General features: G+C 43.0%; 1 protein-coding gene across 1 annotated transcript in view; it reads left to right on the forward strand.

The window, feature by feature from the left end:
• The window catches only part of LOC107319205 (uncharacterized), a 224,733-nt gene that overhangs the window by 25,703 nt on the left and 171,172 nt on the right, over positions 1-27,858 (forward strand). The window contains exon 10 of the mRNA XM_085550603.1: positions 2,367-2,653. The gene's annotated coding sequence lies outside the window, so the exon portion shown is untranslated. The remainder of the gene's footprint in view (positions 1-2,366; positions 2,654-27,858) is intronic.

Below are 27,858 nucleotides of genomic sequence, written 5' to 3' on the forward strand. Positions count from 1 at the left end.
GCTGAATTTCCCCCCACTGTCGTTTCCGCTTGGCTGGTAACAAAGTTGCCCGCGTTACACAACTGACAGCAAATGGAGTCGTCGTGGGGATGTAAGGGCATATGATCCGCTGCTATCAGTGGGAGCTTGCCCGTCGGAGCAGGTTACGTGGTGGGAGTCACTGTACGTAACGCAGCACCGTGTGCTCACACCAGCCTGGGATGCGGCTGATGGCAGCCCATGTGAAGGTGCTGGGTGTGGGGTGTGCGGTGCTTCCCAGGAGGAGCTCGGACAGAATGGAGTTACTGGCTGGTGGGTAGGAAGGTTCTGAGTGGGTGCTTAGCAAGAAATAGGGCTTTCTGTTTGGAGATGCTTCTGTCTGCAGTGGTGACCAGTAAGGTGCGTGTTGCTGGCTATTAGGTGTGACATCAGGCCCAGGAGCACTTTGCATTCGGTGTGTTTAGGCTCTAGAACTACAAAAAGAGTGGGTCTGGGCTTCTGGCAGTGAAAATTAACACGTTATCCACTGAAGTATCCCTGATGCTGCCCTTACCACTTCGTTCTGTAGTTACAGCCAAGTGTAAAGCCATAGCTCTTACCTAATTTTCTGTGGTGAGGCCAGGATGTTTCTTCAAAGATGAAAAAGCCAAGCATAGCACAGTTCTAATCAATATTTCTTTCCTTATCCACCTTTTAAATGCTTGAGAATGAGGAGAGGTGGAAACTTCTTAGCAGCAACCCACACCGGTGTGTCCCCAGTTCCTTGGAAGGCTTTGCCTTCAGAGCAGCCCTTCTTCACTGTTGCAGCTCAACACTGTGACCACAGAGCTGAAGGAAGCCCTCCATGGCCAGCAGCTTGCCAATTGAGAGCTTGCTGCAACAGCAAAGTAGCCAAAGCCAGTTGTTCACATACAGCTTATCTCACTGTGCTGAGCTGCATTGCTGCTGTACATCGTGGTGCTGCAGGGCATCCTCCTGTGAGGAGGCTCCTGGTGTCTGCTCAGCATTGCTCAGTGAGCAGCTGCAGCATTGTGAGGAGGCACCCAATGGGCACCCTGCAAGTGTGCAATGACTCAAGACATGTTTCATTGCCAGCCATGCCATGAAAGCACACAGCAGATCAGCACCCGGTGTTCAAGTTGTGATCGGCACAGCTGCCTTCTGACCTGTAAGCATTACTGCTGGGCCTGGGATCCAGCACGCATACAGGAGTAAACGTGCTGTTCTTTTGCTGTTGAGTGTTGAGGAGGGAACTCATTGCACTGTGGTGAAGCTCCCTTAGCATATGGTTTGGGTGTATTTGAGGTAGGTCTGCTGATCCCAAAGGTCTGAACTTCTCATGCATACAGATGTGTATTTTGGTCTTTGCACAGTGATCACCATGGCTTTACTGGGGTATATAACTGACCAGTGTAAATTTGCTGCACAGCTTTATTTAGTGAAACTTGGGCCTTTTACTTGGTCATTCTTGTCTTTTCTGTAAATCCTGAAAGCTGTACTTTGCATGGGATCCAGCATTACACCACTGGGATCACAGGCTGTTTCCCTTTCCTGCTGCGTTACAGCTCTTCTTGGGAAGTCATACTCTGCCAATTTTTTTTAAACAAAATAATGTTGAGATATTTTAATTGAAGGCCAGAAGTAGGAAGGCTTATAGTGACTACTGTAATGAGATAATTTCTGTTTATTACAAACGTTAGATTGCGGGACTGCATGGCATGAGCCTTTGTATTGCATTAAGAGAAGGGCAACAATAAATGGTTCCAGGATGCAGAGTTGTATAGCACGTGTTTGGGATGGGAGTTCACCCATGCTGAAGCCTGGAATTTAGTGGGAGACCAATATTTGGGAAGGGAAGGAGTTGAGCAGTGCAGTCACCTGGATGCACAATGCGTTGCATTGTGTGGATAAGCACAGTGCTGATAAGGTGGGCTGGGTGGTTGTGCCAGCACCCCCCAGCAGCCAAGCTAAGCAGCTCGGCTCAGTTCCCTGCATGGCTGGCCTGGGAGTAGCATCACACCAGACATGCTGGGAGAGATGCTGGAGCATGGTCTGGGAGCTCGTCCTGCTCTTGTGGTTGTAAACACATTCAAAGACCGCTTCGTCTTGCTGAGACTTGCTTGTTTATTTGATACGGAGTGCGTGCAGGTTTCTCTTTTTCCTTCCTTTCAAAGATTTCTCTGCGGAAATGGATGAATGTCGCTGTAGTAATTTTGGTTTGCAGCATCCTTTCCCCGAGAAAGACACTGTAAAAGCTTTGAAACTTGATAGTCTCCAGCATCATACATGCTTAGGATCCCTTACGTATCAAATAGAGTTCACGGCGAAGCTAAAGAAGTCAGTGTCCTATTGAAAGGCCCTTCATGTCTTGTCTCTTCTTTGTTCAGCAGGGAACAAAGTTTGTCATCCTGAGACACCAGGCCTTTGACGAAGCGCAGGTAACCTATGACAGTGCGTGCGGCGCTAACAAAGAGCCCCTGTCAGCCTTTGTGGAAGACTTTGAGACTTCAGTCGGCGTTGACTTTCCAGAAGATGAGGAGCGTGGTGGTGCAGTGCTGGGCTGTGGTTCCTCGGATCCCTCAGATGGTGGAGGAATAGAAGAAGCTCCGCATGGAGATGAAAAGATGACAGAAGCAGCAGAATCCCAGAAGTCGCGATCGCACAGGCAGATGAGGTGGGTGATAGACAATACTTGATATGAAATTCCTTTTTATCTTATCTGATTTGTATTCTTGGCTGTGATGAGGAATACATCTTGTTGTTTCTAATTAATTCTTTAATTTTCTTTTATTTATATTTTGAATTCAGCAAAATTCAGTTTCGTCTTAGAAGCGTTCTCCATCTAACCCAAAACGCATTAAAAAAGGCTATTCGCTTTAATCAGTGGGTTTTTAATCTTATTACATGCTCCTCAAAAATGAATATTTCTTTGTGTTGCAGAGTATGTATTTACATAAATTAGTGTTATCCCTGGTTATTTTGCCAACCGTAATTTACACGCTTTTTAGTTTTATCATAAAATGAAATCTTGCCTCTGATATTCTGGGGCCATTTTTAGCATCGTAGCAAATTACCTTGGGAGGAACTGCTACGGAGGCACTGAACTCTTTTTCCTGAGGTTTTTATATTAAAAAGCCAACCCTCAAACATGTACCAACCCACCGATGGGCCCAGCCACTCTGCTTTACTATCATGTGTAGGTCAGCTTTTGCAGTGTTCTGGAAAGTACAGATCTGCGAGTTGTGCGGACAGCTCACCTGAGAAGGGCAGTGTTCGTTCCTTGAACAAGTCCGTAAGATCTTGGCCGGACTCAATTGTTTTATAACTGTTAAGGTTATTTTCTTATCTTCCTGCCTTTGTTTGTTTGTTTTTATGCAATTTCAAATGTGGCTTCCAGAGCTGTTGACAAAACATTTGCAGAGAGTTTCTTTGAAGTAATTCTGAAAGTAACTGAACTTGCAAGGTACTGGCAGATGGAGCTCTGGTCTATGGCAGATGAAAGCCTTGTGTCAAAGTGAGTCGTGCAAGCTCTGTGTTTCTCTGCCATGAACATGAAATATGAAAACATAAGGAAAAACTACACTACACTTTCTTGCAGTGGTTGCTCTTCCTGTTCCCTGTGTACCTGTGATTGACTCACATTCCCGAAGTGCCTCTCTCTGAGTTCCGTGTCATGTGCAAGTCTGCCGATCCTTATCTGGAGACTCATTTAAGTTTATGGGGCCCCTGAGACAATTAGCAACAGTATCTCCAGTGATAAAGTTATTGACTTCTGGGCAGTTACCTTGTTTGAGCAAGGCAGTGAAAGTTCTTCCTTTCCCTGGTGTGAGGTACGGCTGAGTCATGAATCAAGGCTTGGCTGGAGTGGGATGGAGTTGGTGAAGGGAGGTTATGGGAATGCCTGTTACCTGACCAAGTCCTTGACACACTGAATTTGGTGTCTTGCTGGTGTATGGATGCACTTGTCTTGGAGGTCAGCGTGAGTCTTTGTGTATTGGTGAAGTGATGAAAGCAGAATTGAACCCAAGGACCATCCTGAAGAGGACGTGGTGGCTTGTACTGCCTCGTGCTGTCACCTGCAGTTCTTCTGGGCTCCTGGTTACTGCTGGGTGCAGAGTGTAAGAACAAGAACGAAGTTTATAAAGTGTAAGGCAGCAAAGTGACAGTGAGAAGTGCTCTGTGTGTGGGTGTGCCACGTGCCCAGGGGGTGCTGAATGGCTTTTTTGCTGCCCATTTCATTCAGGCTGCATATCCAAGACTTACTGCTGAACTACATTTCCTATCTTCAAAACAACATTTATACAGATGTGTGTTTTATCCAAGTTCTTACATAGTCATTAAGGCTGGCATTTGTAGTTAACAGGAACAGATATTTACTGTAGCATGCATTTTCTTTTAGAGGAGCATACCTGCCTCCAGCTGTCTGGCTCCATCGTTTCAGAGAATAGCAGTATTTTGATGGGCTGCCCTTCTATTGATTGATAAGTATTCGTGCAGTTGGTGCATGTTCTGTGTTGCTGGTGTAGTGCGTGTGTCATGGATTACGCACGTAAGCCGCCCTAAACAATGAACAGCTCGGTGTGGGTGGCTGGGATGGAACATGTGGGCGCCAGAAGTGGTGTCTGAGCCAGGAAATGGTTACGTGGTGCACGTAGCTCAGGAGTAGTGCAGCCTTCTGGGGTCGCTTGCTTAAACTGTGTTTTACGTTACACGGGATTATCTATGCAGTTCTGTCTGAGCAGTTCGGCCGTGTTGTGGGTGGGTTTTTTCTTTGGGGGAGGGGTGGAATTAGTGCAGTGATGGCATTCATGTTCTTTCTAAACCAGCCTACCAAAAAAGTAAGTTTGGTATTGGTGCTGGGTTTTAATAGAGGTTGGAAATCATGCTTTTATCTGGAGGAAAAAAAGGTTTACCTACTTGTGTTGCAGTATGAATACTATGCTGGAACAGACCTCGAGAGCTAGATGATTTTTTTTCTGCCTTTAAAGGCTGTTTTCTGCACCCTTTGAATTAAACTTCCACTTAAGGTGAGTGGTTTCTGATTTCTGCCTTCAGCATCCTCCTTTGCCCAGCTTTTCTTGTGGCTCTTCCATTTGGTGTGGGACAGAAAAGCATCATTCCAAACAAGAGGCTGCAGAGTACCTCAAAGGGAAAGGGGTCTGTAAGTGCTGATCTGACCCGTGGTGTGGATACACCCATGCAGGGTTCTGCTCATGCTGTCTGTGCACACTGCAGAGATGACTGAGCAGTGGGTGCTGTGTAGGCTCAGCCTTACTGCTGCAGCTGCAGGCTTTGGGGCTCTGAGTTTGGTGGTTCAGACCTCCTTGTCTGCTGAATTTGGTGGTGTGAATGTACTCTAAGGAAAGAGGCTAAAACCTGCAATTGATTCTTTTCTATTTGTAGTATTTTGTTCTTTCAGTAACCAGTCTCGGAGCATTAGCTCTGGGTGAGAGGCCTGGCATGTGGAGCAGCGTGCATCCAAAGCAGATGATCCTGGCCCTGTAAAGCACGCAGTCTGAATGCGAGTCAATGTACTGATACAGTTGAGAGAAAAGTAACTTTTTTTTTTTTTTTTTTTTTTTTAATGTGGCCTCCAGCAGTATTTAATGACTGCGAAGATCCTCGATATCTTATCTTTTTGACTGCTATTATTCTGGAACTCGGTGGTTACATATATTCCAGCAGCATCTTTTCATGTCTCTGTACATCTTTATAAGCGTTGGACAAGTTAGTGCATGAGATGCCTCCTTTTATGTGTGCTAGATTTTGTATATTTTCAAGGGAAGAGTAATTAAATTACTGTCTCAAAGGAGTTATCTACCTCACTAATAACTTATGTGTAAGCTTACTAAAGTAGTCGTTTGTACTATGAAATGACTAAATAACTGTTGTATAATCTCAAAATTACCGTAAACCATTATTCCTCCTCAGTAGGGGCAGCTGTGACTTGTGAACGTGTCCAGGTCTGACGGGTTAAATGCCATAGTTGCATGTACTGGGAGGAGGACAGAGGAGTAATTACAACTCTTGCTTTTGTGCAGGACACTTAGATACGTAACTGAGAACTAAGCCAAACTGCACAGGAGGCACCCAGACAACTGCCCGCAGCTCTCTCCAGGATCTCACTAACTCTGTGCTGATGGCTCAGTCTATTTGAAGAAAATTCAGCTTGGCTTAACACCAAATCCTCCGCACCATCTCACTTTCCTTACTACTGTAAGGATCTGCGTGGTTGTGCTGAGCTGTGCTTCCCATTCCTATTCTGTCAGCCACTGCCAGTAGGAGTGGCAGAGGAAGGGATCAGGTAAAAGGAAACAGCAGCAATAGATAGCTGAAAGATTTTATTAGCTTTTTGAAGCCAGAGGTAAAGTCACGGTTGTCATCCATACTGCAGAGGAAAAGTGACAGCGCTTAGGACCTCTGCAGGGAGGTCTTTGGCTTTCCTCATGTGTGTGTGCAAGCAGTGAATGCTGCAGCCCCAGTCCTTGCTGCCTGCAGGGGCCTGTGTCCAGGTCTGTGGATGCAGAGTCACTGTTGTAAAGGCTTTGTGTGATGGTGCAGTGCTGCACGTGTGTTGGACAGAAAGCAAGAGTTCCACTCCTGCTGCACAAACGTGTGCGTGCCTGCTACAATTTTCTGTTTTAATGGTGCTCAGCCTTTCTTTTTCATACTGTTGTATTAATGAAATGCTTCTAAAATAAGCTCCAGTGGTTGGCTGTTATTACAGCTTTAAGGAATAATTTTACCTTGGCAGTGTATCTGATGGGGTCATTTGCTCCTGGGATCATGAGTAAGAGTTCCACCTTCCCTTCTGCAAATGACTCCTCCTGATCCTTGGTGACTGCAACTGTATGTGCGTTATGTGCACGAGCTGGGGAGGCTGGAAGTAGGACAGCTGACCTGTGTAGAATTAAGTATTTCTAGCAAAATAACAGGCTTGACAATATATTATTATTATAATTGTAGTGTATGTTTAAGCCTACGTTTTGGGAGCTTGTTGGAAAAAAAGATCTCCACATTACAGGGAACAGCTGCTTTGGGAAAAAATTGATTGACAGCAATGATCGATTCAGATTGTATCAAAGGTGTAGGAAATTGAGCAAAATGTACCTCCACTGATCTCACCTGCTTCAGTGTTGATTTTGGAAGCGGGCTTCCATGTGTAATAGAGAACCAGGGTTGCCACTCCATTCTCCATTACTTCTTACAGAAAGCACAGGCCCACAGCATTTCTTCTGGAGCTGGCTTTTTCTAAAGGGTCAGAGAAGCCTTAGTGCTTACTGGCTGCCTTAAGTTGCCTTGAAGATGCTGGTGTTGCAGGTTATCTTGCTCCTCAAACAGAGGAAGACCGAGAGGCTATGAAATCATCCCAGCCCCTCCACTTGCAGGCAGACGGTGTGACATTTCCATCTGGGGTAATAGCTTTTCATTACTCATTGTATCGCTCCCAGTTTGCGTTCCCAGGAGACTTAACTTTTTGTAGGTATAAGATTTCACTATCAGCGTAGACTTGGCTTTATTAAAATTAGCCATTTTCCATTGAATTAAGATGCTGTAATGAATTAAAACGTAATAGTACTTGAAAAAAAACACCCATAATCTTCTACATTTCAGTTAGTTGCAACTGAGCCCCATTAACTTGATTTCTGATTCTACTTCAGTTGAATATATTTATCTTGCTTACGGATGTGGTATGGATTACCATACCATATTTTAACATGAACTAACAGCATATCAGCAGATATGTAAAAAAGTGAGTTAATAACATAAATGTCTGCTATCATGCTGCTTTGTAAAACCATTCTTAATTTAATCCATATACTAAGTGTGCTTTCCAGTTACAAAAATTTATGATAAGTATCAGGCAGAAGTGAAACCGTGATAGAGGATTGTGACTGATGTAAAACAGACGTACCAAATGAGTAGCATTAGGACACTTACTTTGAAGTTTGCTAAAACCAGTAAAGCGATATCCACTTTAAGTGAAACCTGCTGTTACAGATACCTACTGGATTTTGGGAACATTTCACTTTTGAACTTGGTCTTTGCACTCCATTTTACCATTTATAAGGTACACAACTTTTTTTTTTTTTTATCCTCCGTGTAGCAGGAAAGCCTAGAATAGCTGACGGACTGAGATACCTGCTTATCTTTGCTCCCAGATAGATAGTTGAGCATATTCAGTATCTGGGAAAATAACATCTCTTCAAACATCTAAGAGAAATTATCTTGATATAGCTGTGTAAAGTTGAAACAAATAGTAGTTTGCTTTCATTCAGGGTGGTACCGTTGCCAAATATGAATAACAGAAGAAATGCTGAGTAATTTAAGAAGAGATCTGAGAATGACAAAACAAATGAGAGCAGGCATTTGGTCAGTTTCAGTCAACTTTTTAGTGTCTTGCTGGCATTGCTGGCAATGATTTTGAAGTGCAGGGATCAGTTGCAGGCTTTGTGAACATGACTGGTTGAATGGGCTGCTGGAGGAGGTGGGTGTCCCATTCATGCCCATGTAGTTATGGATAGAAGGCCAAGTCCTGGCTTCCTGCATGCAGCTGAGATCTTGCCCAGTGCAGTGTTCCAGTGTCTCAAATATAAATACATACATCCAAGTTGGTGCTGCGGCTCAAATCGCACTGTGTGTAGCAATGTTTGTTTTTTGAGGCCGGTTTGTTGGAAGGAGATGCACAAATCACAGCTGACAGGCTGGGTGCTAGTGTGCTGAGCTCTGACTGACGGGGGACTTGATACCTCTCTGGTGAGAACAGCACCCCGTTCAGTTTGCCTCAGATCACACGTTGCTCTTCAGAGCCCCTTGTCAGAAAGCTGCTGAATAACTTTTCCAATGTGAGTGTATGACACGGAGCGTGATAGCGAGGGTGAATGCAGCCATCCATTTTGCTCAGGCTTTGGTGAAATACCTGCCATAAAATCCTATGTCATTTCCCATAGAAGAATGGGGATTTAGTGGTAAGTGTGCAATAACTGCTTTGTTTAGTGGAAGTCAGGAGTAGGCAGTGAATTTGGCCTCACCTCCTCCCTGGCAGAATCCTTCTGTAGAAGTGAAATCTCCCATTGGCATAGAGTTGACCTGAAATCCAGACTTTCTGAACCTCCGTAACACAACTGGTGACTGGTCTGGCAAAGGATGTTTAGATCATGGGATGTTTCCTGTCATCTGTATGCTGTTGGTCAGCCAGACTCCTTGAGACAAGAGTCCTTGTGCTCTCCCAGTGTAGTATCAGGTACCTCACGGTGTTTGCTCTTTCTGAAGGTGTGTGGCTGGGTCACGGAGAAAGAATTATATAATGACTTAGGTTGGAAGGAGCCTTAAAGGTCATCCATTTCCAACCCTGTGCCATGGGCAGGGTTGGCAGTCACTAGATGAGGCTGCCCGGGGCCCCATCCAACCTGGCCTTGAATACTTGCAGGGATGGGGCATCCGCACTGCTCTGAACACCTCACCTAAATTTCCTCTTTTAGTTTAAAGGCATTTCATCATCCTATCATTTTTGCCATTTGGTTGCTATTTTTGTCACATTTTTGGAGAGTTTTGTAATACACTGAAGAATTAAGTTCATTACGTTTGGTCAGTACTGTCAACAGCATCGGACAGCAGGGACACTACATGTGTCTGGGTGAAACTGCCCATTTTTGGATGATTGTGTCTCTTTAGTCTGTAGTCACCTTGTCCAGCCTGTTTTGCCTCTCTCCTTTCAGGGAACAAACCCCTACAGCACAAGTGTATATACATATATATTGTTATATATTTTATACTTGGGGATTCTGCGTATCCAAGATGTGAAATCACTGTGATTAGGCAACTGCAGAAAAACCGAAGTCTGGCTGTGATGAAGTGCCTTATGGGTGTGAGGACAGCTTGGAATTGTCCCTGGGGGAGCTGCTTTGCTCCAGGGTGGCCAGCTGAGGTGAAGTGCACATTTCTTTTAAGCCTTGGGATTTATTACTCGGCTGGAATGGCTTTTTCTTTCTTTCTTTCTCTCATCCAGCTCTCCCCCCACCTTTCTTTTTGTTTTATTTTTATCAGAAGCCAAAAGCTTGCAAGTCTTTGGAAGTATAAATTAAAAATCACCCTCTTTCTGCTGGGCTTTTGTCCTGAAAACGCAGCTCTCATTTCTCCTTTCCTCTGCTGTCCAGATCTCACTCTTAGTTTTGGGGCAGTAGATTGATCTGGCAGCATGATACATTCTGACTAATTTTTCTGGCATCTCTGTGATCCTGATTTCCTAATGTTATCATTGACTTGTCGTCAGTGACAGAAATTTGAAGGCAACTTGTTCTTCAAAGTGTTCTACATGCGAGAAGTATATTTTTTTATTGTTTTAATCTCTAAAGCTCTCATAATGGTTCAACTCTTAAAGTGGATTTAAGCGTGTGCAAGGCTTTGTAGAATAGACCTTCCCTTGTGCTTGTGCGTTCCTTTGCCTTTCTCACGTGTTGTTTGGGGTTTTATTCTCAAAATATTGGATTGGATTAATATTTTGTTTTCCTCTCAGCCATGCAAATAATCGAGTGGCAAAAAATGAAACAAAACCCTCATTCCTATTAAAATACAGGAGGACTTAACAGAGTCTTAGAAAACAACTTTACGATTTATTTTTCCACAAAAGGTTAACTAAATATGGCCCCAGTTCTGCAAAGGATTACTCATGTTTAATTTTGCATCCCGTGCACTGACTCCCAATGGCATGCTGCATGAAACCTTCTCGCTGAGCCTTTTGAGATTGTGGTCTGAGTGACCATACAGCGTGATGCTCCTTGATTCCACTAACAGCACCTTTGTCAAAGGTTCTCTCTTGTGCCCGTGTCTCTTTTCCTAAGGTCAGCTGCTGGCTTTGCTTTGTTTCACTTGGCACTTTCTCCATTCTGTCTCACTGAATTCAGACCAGGTTGCTCTCCATTCAAGTAACAGCAAAAATACCCCTGCATCTGCCTTTACACTATGCTTTCACATCATTCTCTGATAAAGATAAATCTTACAGGTTAGTAGTTTATCAGCAAGATATGATTTGATAATGAGGTAATTACAGTTATAGCATGCAGTCCAATATTAGGACTTAGGTAGGAAAAAAAAAATAGGAAGAAATATCAATGCTGTAGCTTTTTATTCCCTAAATTAGAAAGGAAAATGTAATTGTAGGAAAGCACTGAAGACCAGCTCTTTAATGTTGCTTTGCTGGTTTTTGATAGATGTGAGTAACTCTAAGAAAACTGCAGTTCTGGATTGGAAAGGTCAAACTGTCACCGTATCAAATGCAAATAGATCCAAAGAAAAAAGCCATCTTGGCAGGGACAACTGAATTAACTGGGCACAAATAAGTTCATTGCATATTTACATTCACCCCAAGTTGTTGCGTAACAATTTACTTCCAAATAGCAATAAAACTTTCTTTCAGGAAGAACTTATTTGCCAAAACGTAATGCCAAAGCAGTGAATAGCAGATCAGGCAGATTGCTTAAATGTGTCCAGGACCCAAGAAAGGAGGAGCAGCATCATTGGGAATAATGGAGGTCTGAATTGATCATGTGAATCCTACCTTTGTAGGAAATGACTTTTGAGGACTTTTTAAGTGCTGCCCTCTCTGCTTAAGCTGATCCGTGAAGGCTGTTTCTCTGTTGGTTTGGTTTGTGTGGCTTTCTCCAGCACACAGGCCAGACAGTGCTGCTCTTAACTGGGTTGGGGTCTTCTAAAACTGCTTGGCGTGGTTCCATGGAGCAGGGGCTATGCAGACATAGCCCAGCACTGCTACATTTGCTTTTGCCTTCCACTGTTTGTTGTTAAGAAATGAGCATACTTCCAGGATCTTTTCAGTAAGGAGCCAGGTTCATAGTGGCGTGTGAATGGGTGAGGAGTGCTAAGGGAGGGAACGTGCTTCAAGGATGTTACACTGAGTAATATGGACTGCTTTTCCTTCACCTTTTTTTCTGTTGGTGCTCCCCTCTACCCCAAATGGCACTTGGTTCCAGTGGTTGTCTGTGTTTTGCAAAAATATGTGAAAGTTATTAACTTCTTCCATGCTCTGCATGCTGTCTGTGTAAGCCAAGGTACTTTTCATTAAGGAAAATACGTGTATGAAGAGCACCTGAGGGCTTATTGCAAAGAGAGCAACTTTACAAAAACATGCTGTGCTATAAATTCACATTTCTATCTTGATCCGAGTTAATTTTCAAGTATAGACAAGCCTTTAGAATTACTTACTAAACTCATGCTTTCTAAACCTCAGAGGTGATGTTTTCCAAAACAGCCTGGCTTTTTTATTTGCTTTTTATAAATCAAAGAAAAATAAAAAGGGGGGTGTGGGGGTGAAGAAAAAGCCACCTCTTTACATGGGGCAGCATCTCCACAATGAAAGGTTTTCCATTTGAATGGCAGCAGTGAAGAATTTCCACCACCTCTGAAATATTCCAAGTTTATAGAGCCGTGTTTTAGACTCAAAATAAGTCCATTTAATTCCAGCCCAGCGGTGCCCGTTTGAACCTTGGTTTATGGAATCAGTCGGACGAAGTAGGCATACCTGATGGCAGTGACAAAGCTGCTTTGAACAGCTGACAGAGATCATTAGGAAATAAAGCACAGGAGGAACAGAGATTCAAAGATTCCAAGTCATGTACTGTGTGAGTGTGAGTTTGCTTTCCCCTCAGTGCAACTCAGAATAAATTTGATTAGAGGCAGAATGGTAGAAGAGGACTTCTACACCAGTTTGTAATACCAGGCACAATTGGGTTTCTAATAGCCTAAGGGATGGCTGTACTTGAAAGCTAATTTGGATTAATGTGAGGCTTGAATTTAAAATAGGGATAGGTATTTCTGAATAACTGCATTCTTATTCCAGAATAAAAGTGTCCACATGTGAAGTTGTTCAGGAACAGCTATTTTGGCATCACCTGTTTGTCTCTGAGCCCTAAATCTCTGCCTGTAGGCTGCTAATGGAGAAACAACAAATGCTATCAGCTAATAGGATCTCTCACGAAATCTCTGCCTTCCAAAAGCTGCAGAAAACTTCCCAAGATGTAACATTTTAATTTAACTGTGTACATCCTGATCGTAATTCTTCTCAACTGCAAGGAAGTCTTTTTAATTATGAGCAGGATTAGCCCATACAGCTTAAATGATAACTTCAGTGTTCATTTTGTTAGGCTTGATTAACAAGTCTCTGACAACTCGTGTATAATGTTCATTCTTAACCATTTCTGCTGGTAGAGGAAAATACAGAACTGTGGTTGGAGGAAGGACCAGTGGTATTGATATTAGCAATATCCTGGCCTTTAAGCCCTGTAAATAAACCTGGCTGTTTCCCCCTGCATTCTTTCTACCGGGGGTGGCTCACTGGGTGTGGGAGGTGATCCCCAGGGCTGCCCACCAGGCCCTCATACCCTCATGTGTCTGGGAGTCGATCCATTGTAGCGTGGTGTTCCAGAGGGCTGAGCTGCTCTGCTGGGTGTAAGTTTGCAAGTGTCCTTGGTGCACCTGGCAGCCCTTAACCCATACTGTGTGTGACACCCTGGGTATACAGGAGCAACATTTCCATCCAGCATTTATGACTTTCTCTTCTCTTCTCTGTTTGTGGACAGCATTTAAAATTCCTCATAAGGTTTGGTCTTGCATTCAGGTGGGACCAGGATATGTCAACATAACCTGAGCTCTAGCCACAGTTTTGCAGCTTCTGTGCAGAAATGTTTAATATCTTTTGCAGATAAAAATACAGCAAGGTTTTAATAGGAATTCAGCTTAAATCCGTAGAGAAGTAGTTACTACCCATTTAGCAGGCATATTAAAATGTGCTTTCTTCATTGCTAACGAATTGAGTATTTTCTGTAGCTCTTGGCTGTTATCACCCAAGCACTGCCAAAACTTTGTGTATATCCTGAAAGCACTAGGATGACAGTATTGTTATGTGAAGACCACCTACTTCTTTTGTGAAGATAATAGCAAAAAAAACCCAAACCAAAATGCATTACCATGCACATAATAATTCCAACAGCATGCGTAGTCAATGTGGTTACATTTGTGATACCTGAGAGTCTGCACATTCTGAAGTGGGAGATTTCCAGGTAGGATTATACAGCGCACAATTCCCCCCCCAGTGCATCTGTGAACTGATTCTGTAAGTGAAATAAGTTTCTTTGTTAGCTCTAAGTTCTAATTCCAGCCCTTTTTAAGATTCTGTCGGTATCGTAAGATTAGGTTGTTTACCAAAAATAAAATGTGATAGTTATTTTTTGCTTTACCAAAAGCCAGTTACATAGGTTGGTTCCAGTCCCTCGCTAAATAGCTTTTTCTTTCAGCATTAATTTTAATGTTTAAATAGCGTGTGCATTTTCTTACGGCTGCATAAAGATATGTGTAAGTAGAAAGCTGCTTTGGTTGGGAAGATCCAATGCTCAGTGAAGCCTTTCGCATATATAGAATACTGAATATCTAAACCATTATTTAGCATCAGAATCAGTTATGGTTGTCTGACTGATGGACAATCTTTTCCTGACCCAGTCTCTTTGCAAGTGACCTATACTGTCTAGACAGTTGCATATTATTTATACATTCATTTCAGATTTATAGTTCTTTTAACTAAAGTTGAGGGTGTTAGTTTGCCACTGACTTCATATCCACATCAGGACTTGAAGCAGGCTGGAACAAACCCAGGCCCTTATGACTAACTACAGAGTCCCATTCTCCCACTCACCATTGTGTGCTGGTTTACCCTTCTCCATTCTTCTTCACCTCTCTCGCTACAGAGGGGTAGGGAGTGTGGAAAAATAAAAGCAGGACAAAATTTGGATACACAAAGAAAAGTGTGTAAAACTGAACTTCAAAGAGCTGAGTTCAGGACGATCCCTTTAGCTGACTGGGGAATCATTAAGGCAGTATTTATATCCAGTTTTCATGTCTAATGTGCTAGGACTAAAACAAAAGAGCTGCTCTATGGAGCTGTTTCCTAATGGGTGGAAGGGATGTTGTGCTACAGCAGCACTGTGTGCACTGCATGTGAGATGCAGCTCATCAAGGGCAGCCTTCACAAGTTCTTTTCTATGTGCAGATAGATTTCTTTCTTGAATTGTGCTCTTGACTCCTTTAGGGGTAAGACAAAAAACCAAAAGCAAACCCACAAAGCAGCGCTGCTGCAGTTTGGTGCACATCTGTAGACCTACAGCCCCTCTTGGTGTTTTTGCAGGTGCTGTGCTTGCCTATTGTTCTGACAACCTGAGGTTCTCATCTGCTCGTAGACTCCTCCCAGTCATTTGCAAATAGCTGATGTTTTTAGGAAGGGCATTAGCAATCTGAGAGTATTTGTCTGCTGGGCACCGATCCTATTGCTTCTGGAATAGCAGGTGCTCAAGTTACTCAGAATTTTGTTTTGTTGTATTTAAGCGATGCCTTCTCTTTGAGGTAGCAGGCTGAGGAATCCCATCCTGGAAGCAGAGCTCCTCTGGTTTCATGGCTCACAAACCCAGCTGGCTTATGAGGATGGCACAGCTGGTTGTCTCCTTCCCAGGTCAGGCAGTATCCGTTGGTTGTGTGATCTCTAATGTATGGTCCAGCATTTCTTCATTCATAAAGAATCACTGTGAGTGTTATAAGATGTTATCAAATAGCAGTGGCATACAAGAATGAAGCAGGAAGAAGAATGGAAGAATCCTCCAAAGAGCTAAAGGACAGGGCAGAAGGTTTGTGGGCTGTGGTGAGGTAGGAAGAGTGCACGTTGTTGGAGCAGAAGGCACTGGGATCATGAGGGGGAGAAAGCTGGAGGGATGGATGGGCCAAATTTACAGAAGAAAGGAGAAACCATGATGTACACCAGCCTCCTCTGGTAACTTCAGCAGGGTAGGAAGAGTCGTTTACTGACTGTTTATGAAGGGTTTTTGAAATCTGTTTGTACTTGGATTATGTTGTTTCAGGTGGAGGGAGAAAAAACAGTGAACTTCTAATATAATGCAATAGAGACAGCAGCAACAAAGGCATTATCACCGAACTGCACATGGTCCAAGTCTTACAGCTCGAGTAGTTTCTGTCCTTGAGCATATCTGAAAACTTTCTCATATGAGTGCCCTGATTTCCACGCCTCTGGCATAAGGACGTTGTTCTAATTCCTGTTAATTTCACCACAGAGATGTAAAGCCTAATGTCTAACCTAAAGTCTGACACTTATGTATTTGTAGGACATACGAGCAGATTATAGACATTTAAATGCGGTCCGTATGATGGTGTTTAACCTCCCTTTTGACTACCTTTGTTGTAAATTCTCAAATGAGTAAGAACAGCAAATTAACCACTCATTGAAAAAGGCTTAAATTTAAAAATATAATTCTAAAACATGCATGTTTTCTAGGCAATAGGAAGGAAATATATGGCCGTTTTCCGTGCTTGTTACTTTGAGTCCCAGACTCTTTCTGTTTAGCTAATACAGTATAAGATTAATTCTCTCACAGCACATTGCCTGGAGTTCAGTGCACATGTTTACTGATGTGTACAGCTCTCAAATAAGTTTAGTGCTTCTTTCACCCACTGTTAGGAAGTATATTTAAAAGAAATTGCCTTTTATAGATTTAAATTACAAAAGTACTGATATCATGCAAAAAGCAGTTCAACTCATGCAAGCATACAAATGTGTAAATCTTATGGAAAAAGATACCCAGGGCTAATATGAATGTAAATAGGATTAGCTGCTTGCATTAGTGTCTGAAATACAATTTAAAATGCTTACTGCCTGGTTATTCTTACATATATACATACACACACACATATATGCATACCTATGTATATATATTTGCATGTATATATTCCCCCCAAATATTCTATACTAGTACTTGAATATTCCTCTTCCTCCCCCCCTCAAACAGGGAGACTTTTGGAGAGATTACTTAATGGCTGCTGTATTGGTGATGGAATTCAGTGCGTTATTAGATGTGGAAGGTTTGTATTTGTGTTGTATAGAATATTAACACAAAACGAGGACAGATTTCCATCCCTCACATATCCTCCCAAATGCAGTAGTAATTTTAGACCCGAATTTCACTGAATCATGAGCAGTGACAGCCACCAGATCCTCTATAAGCCCATGAAAAGAACAATTTTCAGTTAATGGCACCACTAAAGCTGCATAAATCAATGGGCGAGGCATTTCATTAGAGATTTCAGTCTCCCATGTCATGGCTCCTGCGGGAAAGCAAGTCCTCTAAGCAGCCTTAGTGGTAGCATGGGAAATTTGTGTTGCCAGTAGAAATGGTGACCATTTCTCTACAAATAAACCCATAATCTGTTTTTGTTCAAGTGACAACTACAATATATTAATGTCATTTTCCCTCTTACATGTAATAAATATGTTAGAATGATGCCGTAATAATTACACGTGAGATAAAACAGAAGAAAGGATGCTCATTGAGGTACCTGTGCGCCCTGTCAGACTGGGCAGGCAGCTGTCAGAGGATGCTGTGTGACATACCTGGGATGTGATGCCAGACTGATGATTGGAAAAGCCAGAGGTTTGGTTTTAAACCATTGGCTTTAAGAGAACCTGGTGAGCAGCTGAGCAGAGAAGCTTGCAAAGTCTCATGCTGTGGCTTTTGCCATTGAGGTAAACCCCGTGTTGCTACAGGCTGTGGGTAGATCCTAAGAAATCAAAATGAACAACACGTTATGAAGAGGAATTCACCAAAGAAATCCCCCTCTCCCAAATCTTCAGCTAGATTCATCTTAATGTTTTTAATTAAAACACAATTTTTTTTATATGGTAAGAATATTTTTCATTTACAGCTTTTCAGTTTATAGGTAAAATAATCCTTAGTTCTTGTGCAGTGAAGTCTTGTTTTCCAACTGGAAGCGTCAGGCTGAATGTGAGGCTGCACAGCAGATCAGGCCTGTGCATTAACTGTGCCCTGTGGGAGACCTGCAGCACTGTGTGAGCATGTGTGCTCTGCTTCTTTGCACATCCATGCATCAGTTGTGTTTCTATGTGGCACAAACCAGTTCTGTGTGGGCTTTGGTTTGGGAGTTGGTGTACAGAGTTTGTACAGAGCGGGGCTGCGTTTGGCTTTTACAGTTTAAGTATCGCTGCAATTGATTTGTTTTAAACCTGAAGGCTGCAGCTGTTCCTGAGTCTCCAAGAACATGGTAGTAGTGGTCATGTTCTTCCATCTCTTGTTTGTGTTTGCATTTAGCGCTGATGTTGCTCAGCCCTTAAAAAGGTCTTGGTCTTACATCTCTTGTGTGTAGGTGGCTCATGGAACCTGCTTGGAGGGGTCACAGTGCTGTGGGATGGGTGTAGCACCCTGGAAGTCAGTGGGCTTAGAGCAGTGAGAGCCAGGACAGGACAGGATGGGAGCAGGAAGGGCTTGTCCTTTGCCATGGGCAGCCAGCATCCTTCTCTCTCCCAGTAATCCTCTCTGATCACACACCCAGTTATAACGAGATCAATTGCCAGTATTGTGTGACGTGCAGAGCTCACAACGTCGTTTTCTCCTAATTAAACAAAAAATAAAATGAGAGCATAAATGGGAGCAGAAAAGAGCTCTCCGTGTTTACAGAAATAAAAATAAGAGTGTGGGGTTTTTTTTTGTTTTAAATTAATATTTTCAAACGTTCAGGTTGAATTAATTTGAGCAATATGAATATGGATTGGTGGTGTTAATTCTTTGGGGTTTTGAAAATTCTTACAACCACGTAATTAAATGAGTGCCTTTAGAAATACTGATAAAACCCATTGCCATTCAAATATCCATACAAGACAACAGGGGCTGTAAGCTGTAGGCTTTAGAGATTAGTTTGGCCACGGGCCAGTATTTATCACAACATTTCCATCTTAGAAGATAAAATTTAATCATTTTTATTTAAATATAAATCAAAATTAATGCAGTTTTTTTGTTGTTTTTTTTTTTTTTTTTAGAAAAGGAGTGTATAACCTAATCTCAATATCTTTATTTTAGAGATGCTTGCATCTATTGTCTCCGTTCAAAGGAGCGAGGCTGTCTTTGTTGTGCTGCTTTCACTTCAGATTCTTTTCTCCTACAAGGGTGCAGAAGGAAGGGGCGGTTGACCCAAATACAGTCCTATCTCCTAATTTTGCCAAGATCAAAAGCATTTCTAGTGTTTCATGTGCTGCCTATTGGTGAAGTCTAAAAACATCGTACTTAGGCGTTTTAGCACTTCCCAGGCACAAACATAGCCCAGAATCAGGCTTGTGCAGTGTGGTTGTGTCAATGTGCCCTCGGTGCAGTAGTGCCCATGTGCTGCAGTGGGTGCCCCAAACTTGAGGGTACCTGGGGGGCTTAGCCAGGCTGTGCTCTGATCAGCTTACCAGGCTTGTTCTGCTGCCACTGATTTTGCTAATAAGAGAGCAGCATGTGTCTGAGGTGAGCTCCAGGGGTCGTGCTGGGTCCCCTGCTTACACTGTACCTGCAGGTCCAGCATGTGACCTCTGGGTTGCTGTGCTGTGCCCTTGAAGGAGCAGGGAGATTCTTTTGTCCAGGAAGTTGTGCCTTAGGCCAGGCACACCTCAGCACGCCTCGCAGGACTTTATTTCTTCTTCATTTTGATTGGCAATGCAGAAGTGAGCTCTGTTGCACGTGTCTGTCAGGATTTCTTTTGCAGTCGAGTGTTTTCTGTAATCTCTGGAACTGAGCTGAATAGGGTGCACTGCAAGCCACTTTCTGCATAGCAAGGTCTGAAAGCAGCCTGTTGTGTTGTGGTTTGATGTAAACATGCTTCACAGGTTAAGCAGCAACTTAATAATTTGTTCGTTTTTAAGTGTAATTGGGGAACTCCCAAGTTAAGTTACTGGGGAAAAAAATTGCAGGAGAAATAGAAGTATTTTTTCTCCTCCTGACCTCACTACTGAAAAACAGCAGAATGCAGCCTCTGGTCTAAGGAGGGCAAACTGGATGTGGCCTGTAGTACAAAAGCAAGTTCGGTGCTATTCCTTAGCATAAAGAATGTTAGCATCTTTCAAATGCAGGCTGCTTGGGTTTGACGTGCTCACGGGACTGTCTGCCATTTGCATCTGCTCACTTGTTTGGCTTCTCCAGCACAGCAGCCAGCTCACTGCACCCAAAAAGACCAGTTATTTAGAGACGTACCCGACTGCCTTATGCTGTTGAAATATATAGGAATGGTGTCTCTATATAGACATACATATGCAAGCATGCTTGTAATCACAAGCACTGTTTACATATCTCAGCATCAACGGCATAAATGGCCGAAGTGTTTGCTGTGCTGAGTCGAAGCCCGTCCTGTGTCTCCTCAGTCAGCACAGCAGAACTCGGAGCGGAGCTGAAGGTAGATCTATTTCTTTAAGGTAGATCTATTTCTTTAGCTTCACCGGGTTTCCGCGCTTGTTTTGCAGCAGCTCTTGAATACTAAAAGGTAGTTGTTGAGCTCATGCTTCTTGACCTGAGGCGATGTCGGTATTAGTTGTTCTAACCCTTCAGCCATTCAGACTAAGTGGGGCACTTCATTAGCTCGAGTTAAAGACAAAACAAAAATGTTTGTTTAAACTGGGAGATCTCAAAGCCCTGCTTCTTTCACACCGTTTAGAAGATTTCCCACCAGCTTTCCCCTTGGGCTTGTCTTCAAAAATCAACATTTTTTCAGGTGCTCTCCGAGCTGAGACTGGCTCCTGTAACCTCTTCCTTTCTCTGAGCTTCTAAAGCCTCTGCCGGGCGTGCAGGAGATGCGGTGCTTCCCCCAGCATTTATTTTCCAGGCTTGCTGGGGGCAGTATCATCCTGCACAAAGTATGTTTCACCCGCTGTCAAGTGAGACTGATTTCCAGTTAAATATTAATACCAGTTAAAACCAGGCACTCGGGATGATGCTTTGATGTGCATCTTTTCCCTGATATTCCGATGTTGCAGCAGAGTGCTTTGCCCGTTTACAGAAGGGAAAGTGGCCCTCGCATAGGCACACTGTCAGGCTGAGCAAGTGTCTTTTTGGCTGTGTTTGTCTGCATCACCTCCACCTGGGTTGTTCTCATAGGCATCTCACCTTGGCACAGATGCGTGGCAGGTCCTTACACGTATCTGGACTGGCTTTGCAGCGAAGTTGCTCTTTATTAAGCATTTTGGTAGCCAAATAGCAACTTCCATGGAGAGCAGAGGACTGGGAATTCTACCAAGTAAAGTGAAGGGGAAGTACCCCATGGGAACTTGGGGCTACCCCAGGACAGCAGCAGGACAGTGGGTCGTTCTTGCTGATGAGCTGCCAGCAGAGCCCACCGAGGAGAGGGGCTGCCTGCAACCCTCAGTGAGGCTGCACCGTGCAACATGCCAGGAACTGGGCATGCATAGGTGGTTGAATGGGCCTCAGCCAGGGCATATGGGGTAAAGCTGGTTTGTAATTCACTTCTCTTTTATTTTCCTGATCGACTGACTTCAGAAACATGAAAATCAAAATCAGAGCTGAAAAGCTCATACTATATATATATGTGTGTGTGTATATATATATATATATATATATATATTTAGTTCCAGAGAAAAATGACAGAGTTATTGAAAACCATCCATTTCTCTTCAGGGTGAATATTTCTGCCACCTGGCACAAATGCTTTCCCATAGGGCAGAAACCTTGCTGCGTTCTTTGGTGCCCGCTAAGATTAATCAAGCTGCTTGTGTTTCAACATGTTGTAAAATGGAGTAGCTCCATCAGGACAAGAAATAGCTATTGTTTAAATTACTCCTCCAGCATCATTCTGTTTGATTCTTAGATAACGACTCCATGGGATTTTGGAGAAGCTTTACATATCAGTTTAACTAAAAAGAGCTGTTTAAGGGAGAAAATGACAATCTTAAAAATACATGGATGAGGAAAAACAGTTTTGTTTTAATTCAGCCAAATCTTAGGACTGTATCAGAGACTACTGGCTCCTGTGTACACTATTTGCATCCAATGTAATGAAGTCACCTCAAAGTGCTCTGCCTGGTAGGTGCCTGATACTGAGCTTGGGCTGTGGCTCAGCACCCAGCCTTGTTGGCTGCACTGGGAGTCACAGCATTGTGTATGTCATTGATTTTTCTGGGTGCTGAGGTGCTCTTTGGGGTGTTACTTCTTATGCAGTTGCCTGCCAGCAAAAAGGTAGTGTGAGCAATGGCTCCATCCAATGCTGGAGTTAGTAGAGTGGCAGTGGGGTTGTTCACAATAGCGTCTTCATTTTCCTTTGCTCTCAGGGAACGTTGTGGGCTTAAAGGAGTGGCTGGGTAGAAGGCATGAGGAAGATTTATATGGTACCCATCCTTTTGATGGCAGTTACTAAATTACTGTTTTTGTAGCCTGTCGAGGTGTGCGAGCATTACATGTGTGCTTTGTGGAAAGGTCCCATGTCTAAGAAAGCCCTGAAATCATTGGTCAAGTAGTCAAATGCTGAGTTTTTTTCACTTGTGCGAAGTTTTTACCCGCTGAGGATATGCCGGGGTCACACGAAGGAGCAGCTCCACCTCTCAAGATCATGTTGTTGCTTTTTTTTTAAACAAACAAATGAAAACCAAGCCAACAAACCCAGCCAAAAAGCTCTTATCTAATCACGCGCCTCCAGGACCTGGGGCTCTAATGAACCCTCGCATATCTCCAGATTTGTCCTGAGAACGCAGCTGCCAGCAGCACCAGGTGGTATTGCAACAATCAACAACGTTATTATTATTAAAAAAGAAGGAAAAAAAAAAAAGATTGGGCAGAACATACGCAGACATGTCCTGAATAGTAATAAAAAAGTGAATAATAGTTTAAATGCTTTTCAGCTGTTCAATGAGGCAAACAGATGTAGTAACACATACTTGAGAGCATGTTATGTACTTTAAATAGAGAAGTTTAGAGTATCGTTTCATCACGGGCAAAAAGAAGAGGGAGAATAATAGGCTTATTTCAAAAGGCAGAATGTGAAGGCCGCATGCAACAGCTGCCAGGGGCTGCTTTGCAGTGTGTGCTGGAGCCCTGCTGCACGATGAAATGTTTAGAGGGGAGTGCCTTGCAAATTTCCAGAGGACTTCCAAGTGTGAGGCAGCCTGGTTAAAAGGTGGGGAGCACAGTGGGGGGTGGTGAAGGGGCTCATGCTGTTAGGGGCTGCACATCTGTCCGGTGGGAAAGTACCTCACTGCGCTGATGTTTGTCTTAAGCTTTAGGTGGTGTTGCTGTTTTGGTGGAAACATGGATAGTAGTGAGTGAATGTGCAAGAATCAGAAGTATCTGTTTTGAGATGTAAGTATCTGTTGTTGCATGTGTTACTGCTCCGTGGCTGTTTATGACTGTGGCCCTGGGCTCCTAGCAGGACCGCAGCCAGCTGTGCAGCACGGTGTCCTACACCTACTCCTCTTGCAGTCTTCCAGTATGGGAATGGCTAGGGGAAGCTAGGGACATGCACCTGGGAGCCTGATCGCCTCTCTTGATGCTGCAGGACTATGAAGGTAACATTTGGTGCCAGGCCTGGGTGAGGCTTGAAGTTTAGTGAAGCCTCAGAACTGTTGCTGCTTGGTTTCCATTTCCACCTCTGAGAACATTGTGGTGCTGCATGTTCTTGGACAAGAACAGAACCTGTGACTCATGGACAATTAGTTTGAATTCAATGGGACAGCACAGAATAGGACAAGAGCTTGCTTGAAATGTGAAATCCCCTGCTGGTGTTAGCAGAAACAAAATGGCTGGTGGTTCCCTTCACCAAGGGGTTGAGGTTTCATTCCAGCTGTTTACTCACCCAGATGTGTCCAGCAGAGAAGCCTCCTATGCTCAAACAGAACCTTCAGCAAATGTAGGAGATGTTAAGTTAGCATTTTAATGACAAGGTTTTTTCCTTTATATGTAGCTACAGAGAGAATCTCCATATTTCCCATGGAAGTTAAGTATATGTAGATGGGAAAACACTCCTGGGAAATCTCTTTTACGTACAAAAGCAAACAGATTCAAAGTTAATGCCAGTAAACTGGGGGTGCTGCCTTTTAACCATTGTTATCCTGATTCCTGGTAAAGGGGTGAGTTCAGACTGAAGCACCAGCCCCGATATTGTGCCCTGACTTTAAATTTCTGTACGTTTTGCATTTGTCATACATTTAGCATTTCTTCAATGCGTTTCTTGTGTGTGGTTGAATACAAAGAGCAGGAGGTCACGAGAGGCATCACCTTGTTATATACAGAGGTCACAGCTAAGAGAGTGTCAGCTTCCATTTTAGGCTTTTGTGGAATAGTTGACATTATATATACTCCTAGGTATGCAATGCAAATCACATTCCTGCAAGCTAATTATAGGATAAATGTAGCCACTTAACTAGGCAGCAGGCATGTCATCTCAGCATGGAGCTATCATATTATATACATTTGCTGTCTACTGTATAATTAACAGGATAAAAATATTACTGCCAGATACCATAAAAAAAAATTAACACTATCTTAATTGTCTTTTCAGCTCAGGTATAGCCTATTACCATTTCAAAAAAGACCTTCTCTAATACACTAGAATTTTAAACTTCATTTGCTGGAGATGCCATTAATCCCTTTTCACACTTTGATCTGTCATTGTGATACCTTTGGACTTTGACTTTTCTGTTTTGCTTTTGAACTCTCCTTAAAAACTATTACTGAGATTTAGTGGCTTAAAATTTGAGGTTGCTCAGGACTCTTTGTTTGATTTTTAAAAACTTAATGACAGTGCATCTGGGTTTTACCATAACATAGATGTGTGCAGCTTGTGGTCAGGTTTTGAATAGGGCGCCCTGTTTCCAAGCGCTCTGCTTTGGATGTTGTTCTTGTATAATCCGAATGTTGTGCTTTTCTAATCTCTGCTTTTTAAGTGTGTGTACGAAAACATTCTCCGTGGTCTTATGTGTGATTATAAATGAGTTTTTGAAAGGTTAATCCTAATTCTTAGTAGAGGATGCCTTTATCAATAGTTATGTACTATTTAGATGAAAAGTGGAGGATTTCCTCCCTCACTTGCACGGTTGCTGCAGCCTGTCTGTGATCTGAATGGGGCAGCATTGCTGATGTCGCCTGTGTTTTCTGAATCTCACCTTCTGAAATACTGTGTTGGGAATCTCTGGAGTCTGAGTGAAGCTTTTGCAAGTTGGAATTAATTATAAAATGGCTTGCATTCAGAAAATACTAAGAGTGAATGCTTATTTGCAGGTCAGATTGGCTGTAATTAAAGTGAAAACTTTAATTAAACTAATGAATTGCTCCTGAATTATTTGCTACACAGCTGTCTTCTAATTGCTCCCGGTCTAGGAGGCAAAGCTGAGTTACAGGTCTGAAGCTGGATAAAAGATTGAGATAAATGTAGAATAATTTAATCTGGCAAAGCTTTCTGTGTTATTTATGTTGCAGTAGGTATGGAGGAATCTTAGGTAGGTCTTGCATATTTACTTAAATGTTGACATCAGTAATGACACACATGGCTAACAGATTTTCCACATGTTTTCCTCCCTGGATGACATCTTCCTACTCCATCAGGACTCCAAGTCTGATTGTGGAGGCTGTTGATTGATTGCTTAGAGCACATGAGGTTTGGGGAAAACACAAGAATGACAGTTTATATAAATATCCTAATACGAGACTTTTTTTCCTAGGTTTACCCTAACTTTTATTTTTCTTTGACCTAGAAATGATTTTCATAGGTGTCCAAAAACCCAGAGATACTTTAGAAACATAGTTGACTCACTCAGACATCTTGTTAGCATTTTGTACTTAATTGCTTCTTTCTCTTCTTATCCAGAGGGGAATTGTACATGCCAAGATGGAGCTCTCCTGGATCTAATAGGAGAAAAAACAGAAGGAAACAATGGCTCGCCTTCCAAATGGCTCTTAGTGGTCCAGGAGGTGGGGGGAGGGGGAGGGGGCTACTTTTGCCTAGCCCTGAAACCAAACAAACCTACAGTGGACTCACTCAGTGCCTCCTAGGTGGCTTTCCATGTTTTTGCAGTTTTTCAGATTAGGAATCCTTTCTATTAGACCCCATCCCTCCACATAAAGAGTCGGCTATAAGCACTGTATAAGCTACTTGGGGAAAAAGTAGCTGCTGTCTGTAGAAGTTGCTTTATAAAGGATCTCGTTAGCCCTGAAAACATTGCTGTTCTGTGTGAGCCTCAGGACAAAGGATGATAAAGATAGCTTTATGACAGCCTCTTTTCTCTGTAAAGACCAAAGGGCAGCATAATATCATATGTATGGATATAGCTTTAATAGCAAATAGCCAAAAGGGATCTTTAGAAAATAAGAGACCTCCGCAAAGATGCTGGCATATTTACATATAAATCCACAGAGGGATATATGAATATGCCATGCTGATATCTGTCTTGCTAAAGCCACGGCAGGGAGTAATACTATTTTTCATGCTGAGCCACTCACACACTGGAGTGATTAGTGAATTTCCAGATAGATGGATGGAAGCTCAAAATGATCGCATTTTGAAGGTTTTTTTCCAGGACTGAAGGGAGGTGCCAGTCAGTCTTGCCTCTGCAGCTCCCACAAATAGAGCTGTTTTCCAGAGGGGTTTTTTGTTGGAGTTTCTTCCCTGTATGCAAGAGAGAAAGCACATCATTTTCTTTTGTTAATAGAATTGGAACGTAACAGGAGTGTGGAGCGTTTGCATTTCATCCTTCTGTGTTCTCAGCAAACGAACACGTGAAATATCAGAGGAGTGTGTTTCCTTCACTATTCCTGTCAACAGCCTCGTGCAGAAAATTTTCTGCTGGTTTTGATAATAACGCTGAAAGTAATCTCTGGAGACAAAGTGAAATAATTCTGCATTGGAACAACTGACTGCTAAGACTAGAGCCATCTTAAAAAGCACAACAGTGTGAAGAATGTTTCTCCAGACCATCCACGGTCACGCTGTCTCTTGACTTTTGTGCTGCCAAATTGAAGGATTTGGTTCCCAACACTTTCAGGGCTCTCAGACCAGGCTGTCATGACATTCTCTCACTTCAGGCACATTTTTCCTCTTTCATTTTGCTGAATACATTAGAGGGTTTCTAAAGGACAGAGCAACGTTAATCCTAATAGCCCTAGGTTTGAGACTCCATGCTGTTGGCTGATAAACCAGCCTGTCTCCTTCCACACCCAGAACATTTATTCACTTTACTGGCTTTATCTTCCCCAACATCCTCGGTGATTTATCCTTTTAATCTCTCTGAATCAGTTATAGCTACTATTCTTTTAACCATTGCTAAGTGTTGGAAAATTCTTTTTGAATTGATGCAGTTCCAGAAAGGTTTTGCCAATCAGTTGTGTGATATCTTGTTCTCAGGATTAAAAATGACCTTGCCTGGAGCGTGTTAGAAGATTAAACAGCAGCTCTCAGTGCTCCAGGGAGCTAACAGTGGTGTCCAGCTCCTCATTCAACAGTTCTGAAGAGAGTTCCTCCGTTTAACCCCAGGGTCTGCAAAACAATCCTTTCGTTGACGAGGCTGGAATTAGAAGGGAGGAAGAAAGCCGCAGTGCTCTCCTAAGCTCTGTCTGTTTCCAGAAGCAGATGCCAGTCACTGGGGTTTGTGCAGATGTTTCTGATGACATGGTCTCTGCTTGACTCTGCCTTGACAAGATTCAGCTCAAGTCCCCGGGGAGTCAGGATTGATTTGTTTGGGGTCTTGTCTCCAAGAGGCTTGTAGTGACATCTGAATGTGTTTTCTTAATTCATAGAAAATGACCCTGTTTTTACAGGTACAAGTTCTCTCGATGTAACAGCTAGCCTCCCTGAAACTATTTGTATGGGGAGCCTGCGAGATGAACAGAACTAAGTGTAGCTGTGTGATACTTATGTTCTGAGGCGTGCTCATGCTGCCACACCAGAACGTGGGCATTCTTTATTCTGGGCAGCAGGGATGCTCCAGCATCAGCTTAGAGATTTCTTAGTTATTCATCTCTGCCCACTTTTAGAGCAGAACTGTATGGCAAA

The sequence above is a fragment of the Coturnix japonica genome, chromosome 6, assembly GCF_054131305.1.
Source record: "Coturnix japonica strain WE chromosome 6, WE-NBRP24, whole genome shotgun sequence".
Taxonomy (NCBI): domain Eukaryota; kingdom Metazoa; phylum Chordata; class Aves; order Galliformes; family Phasianidae; genus Coturnix; species Coturnix japonica.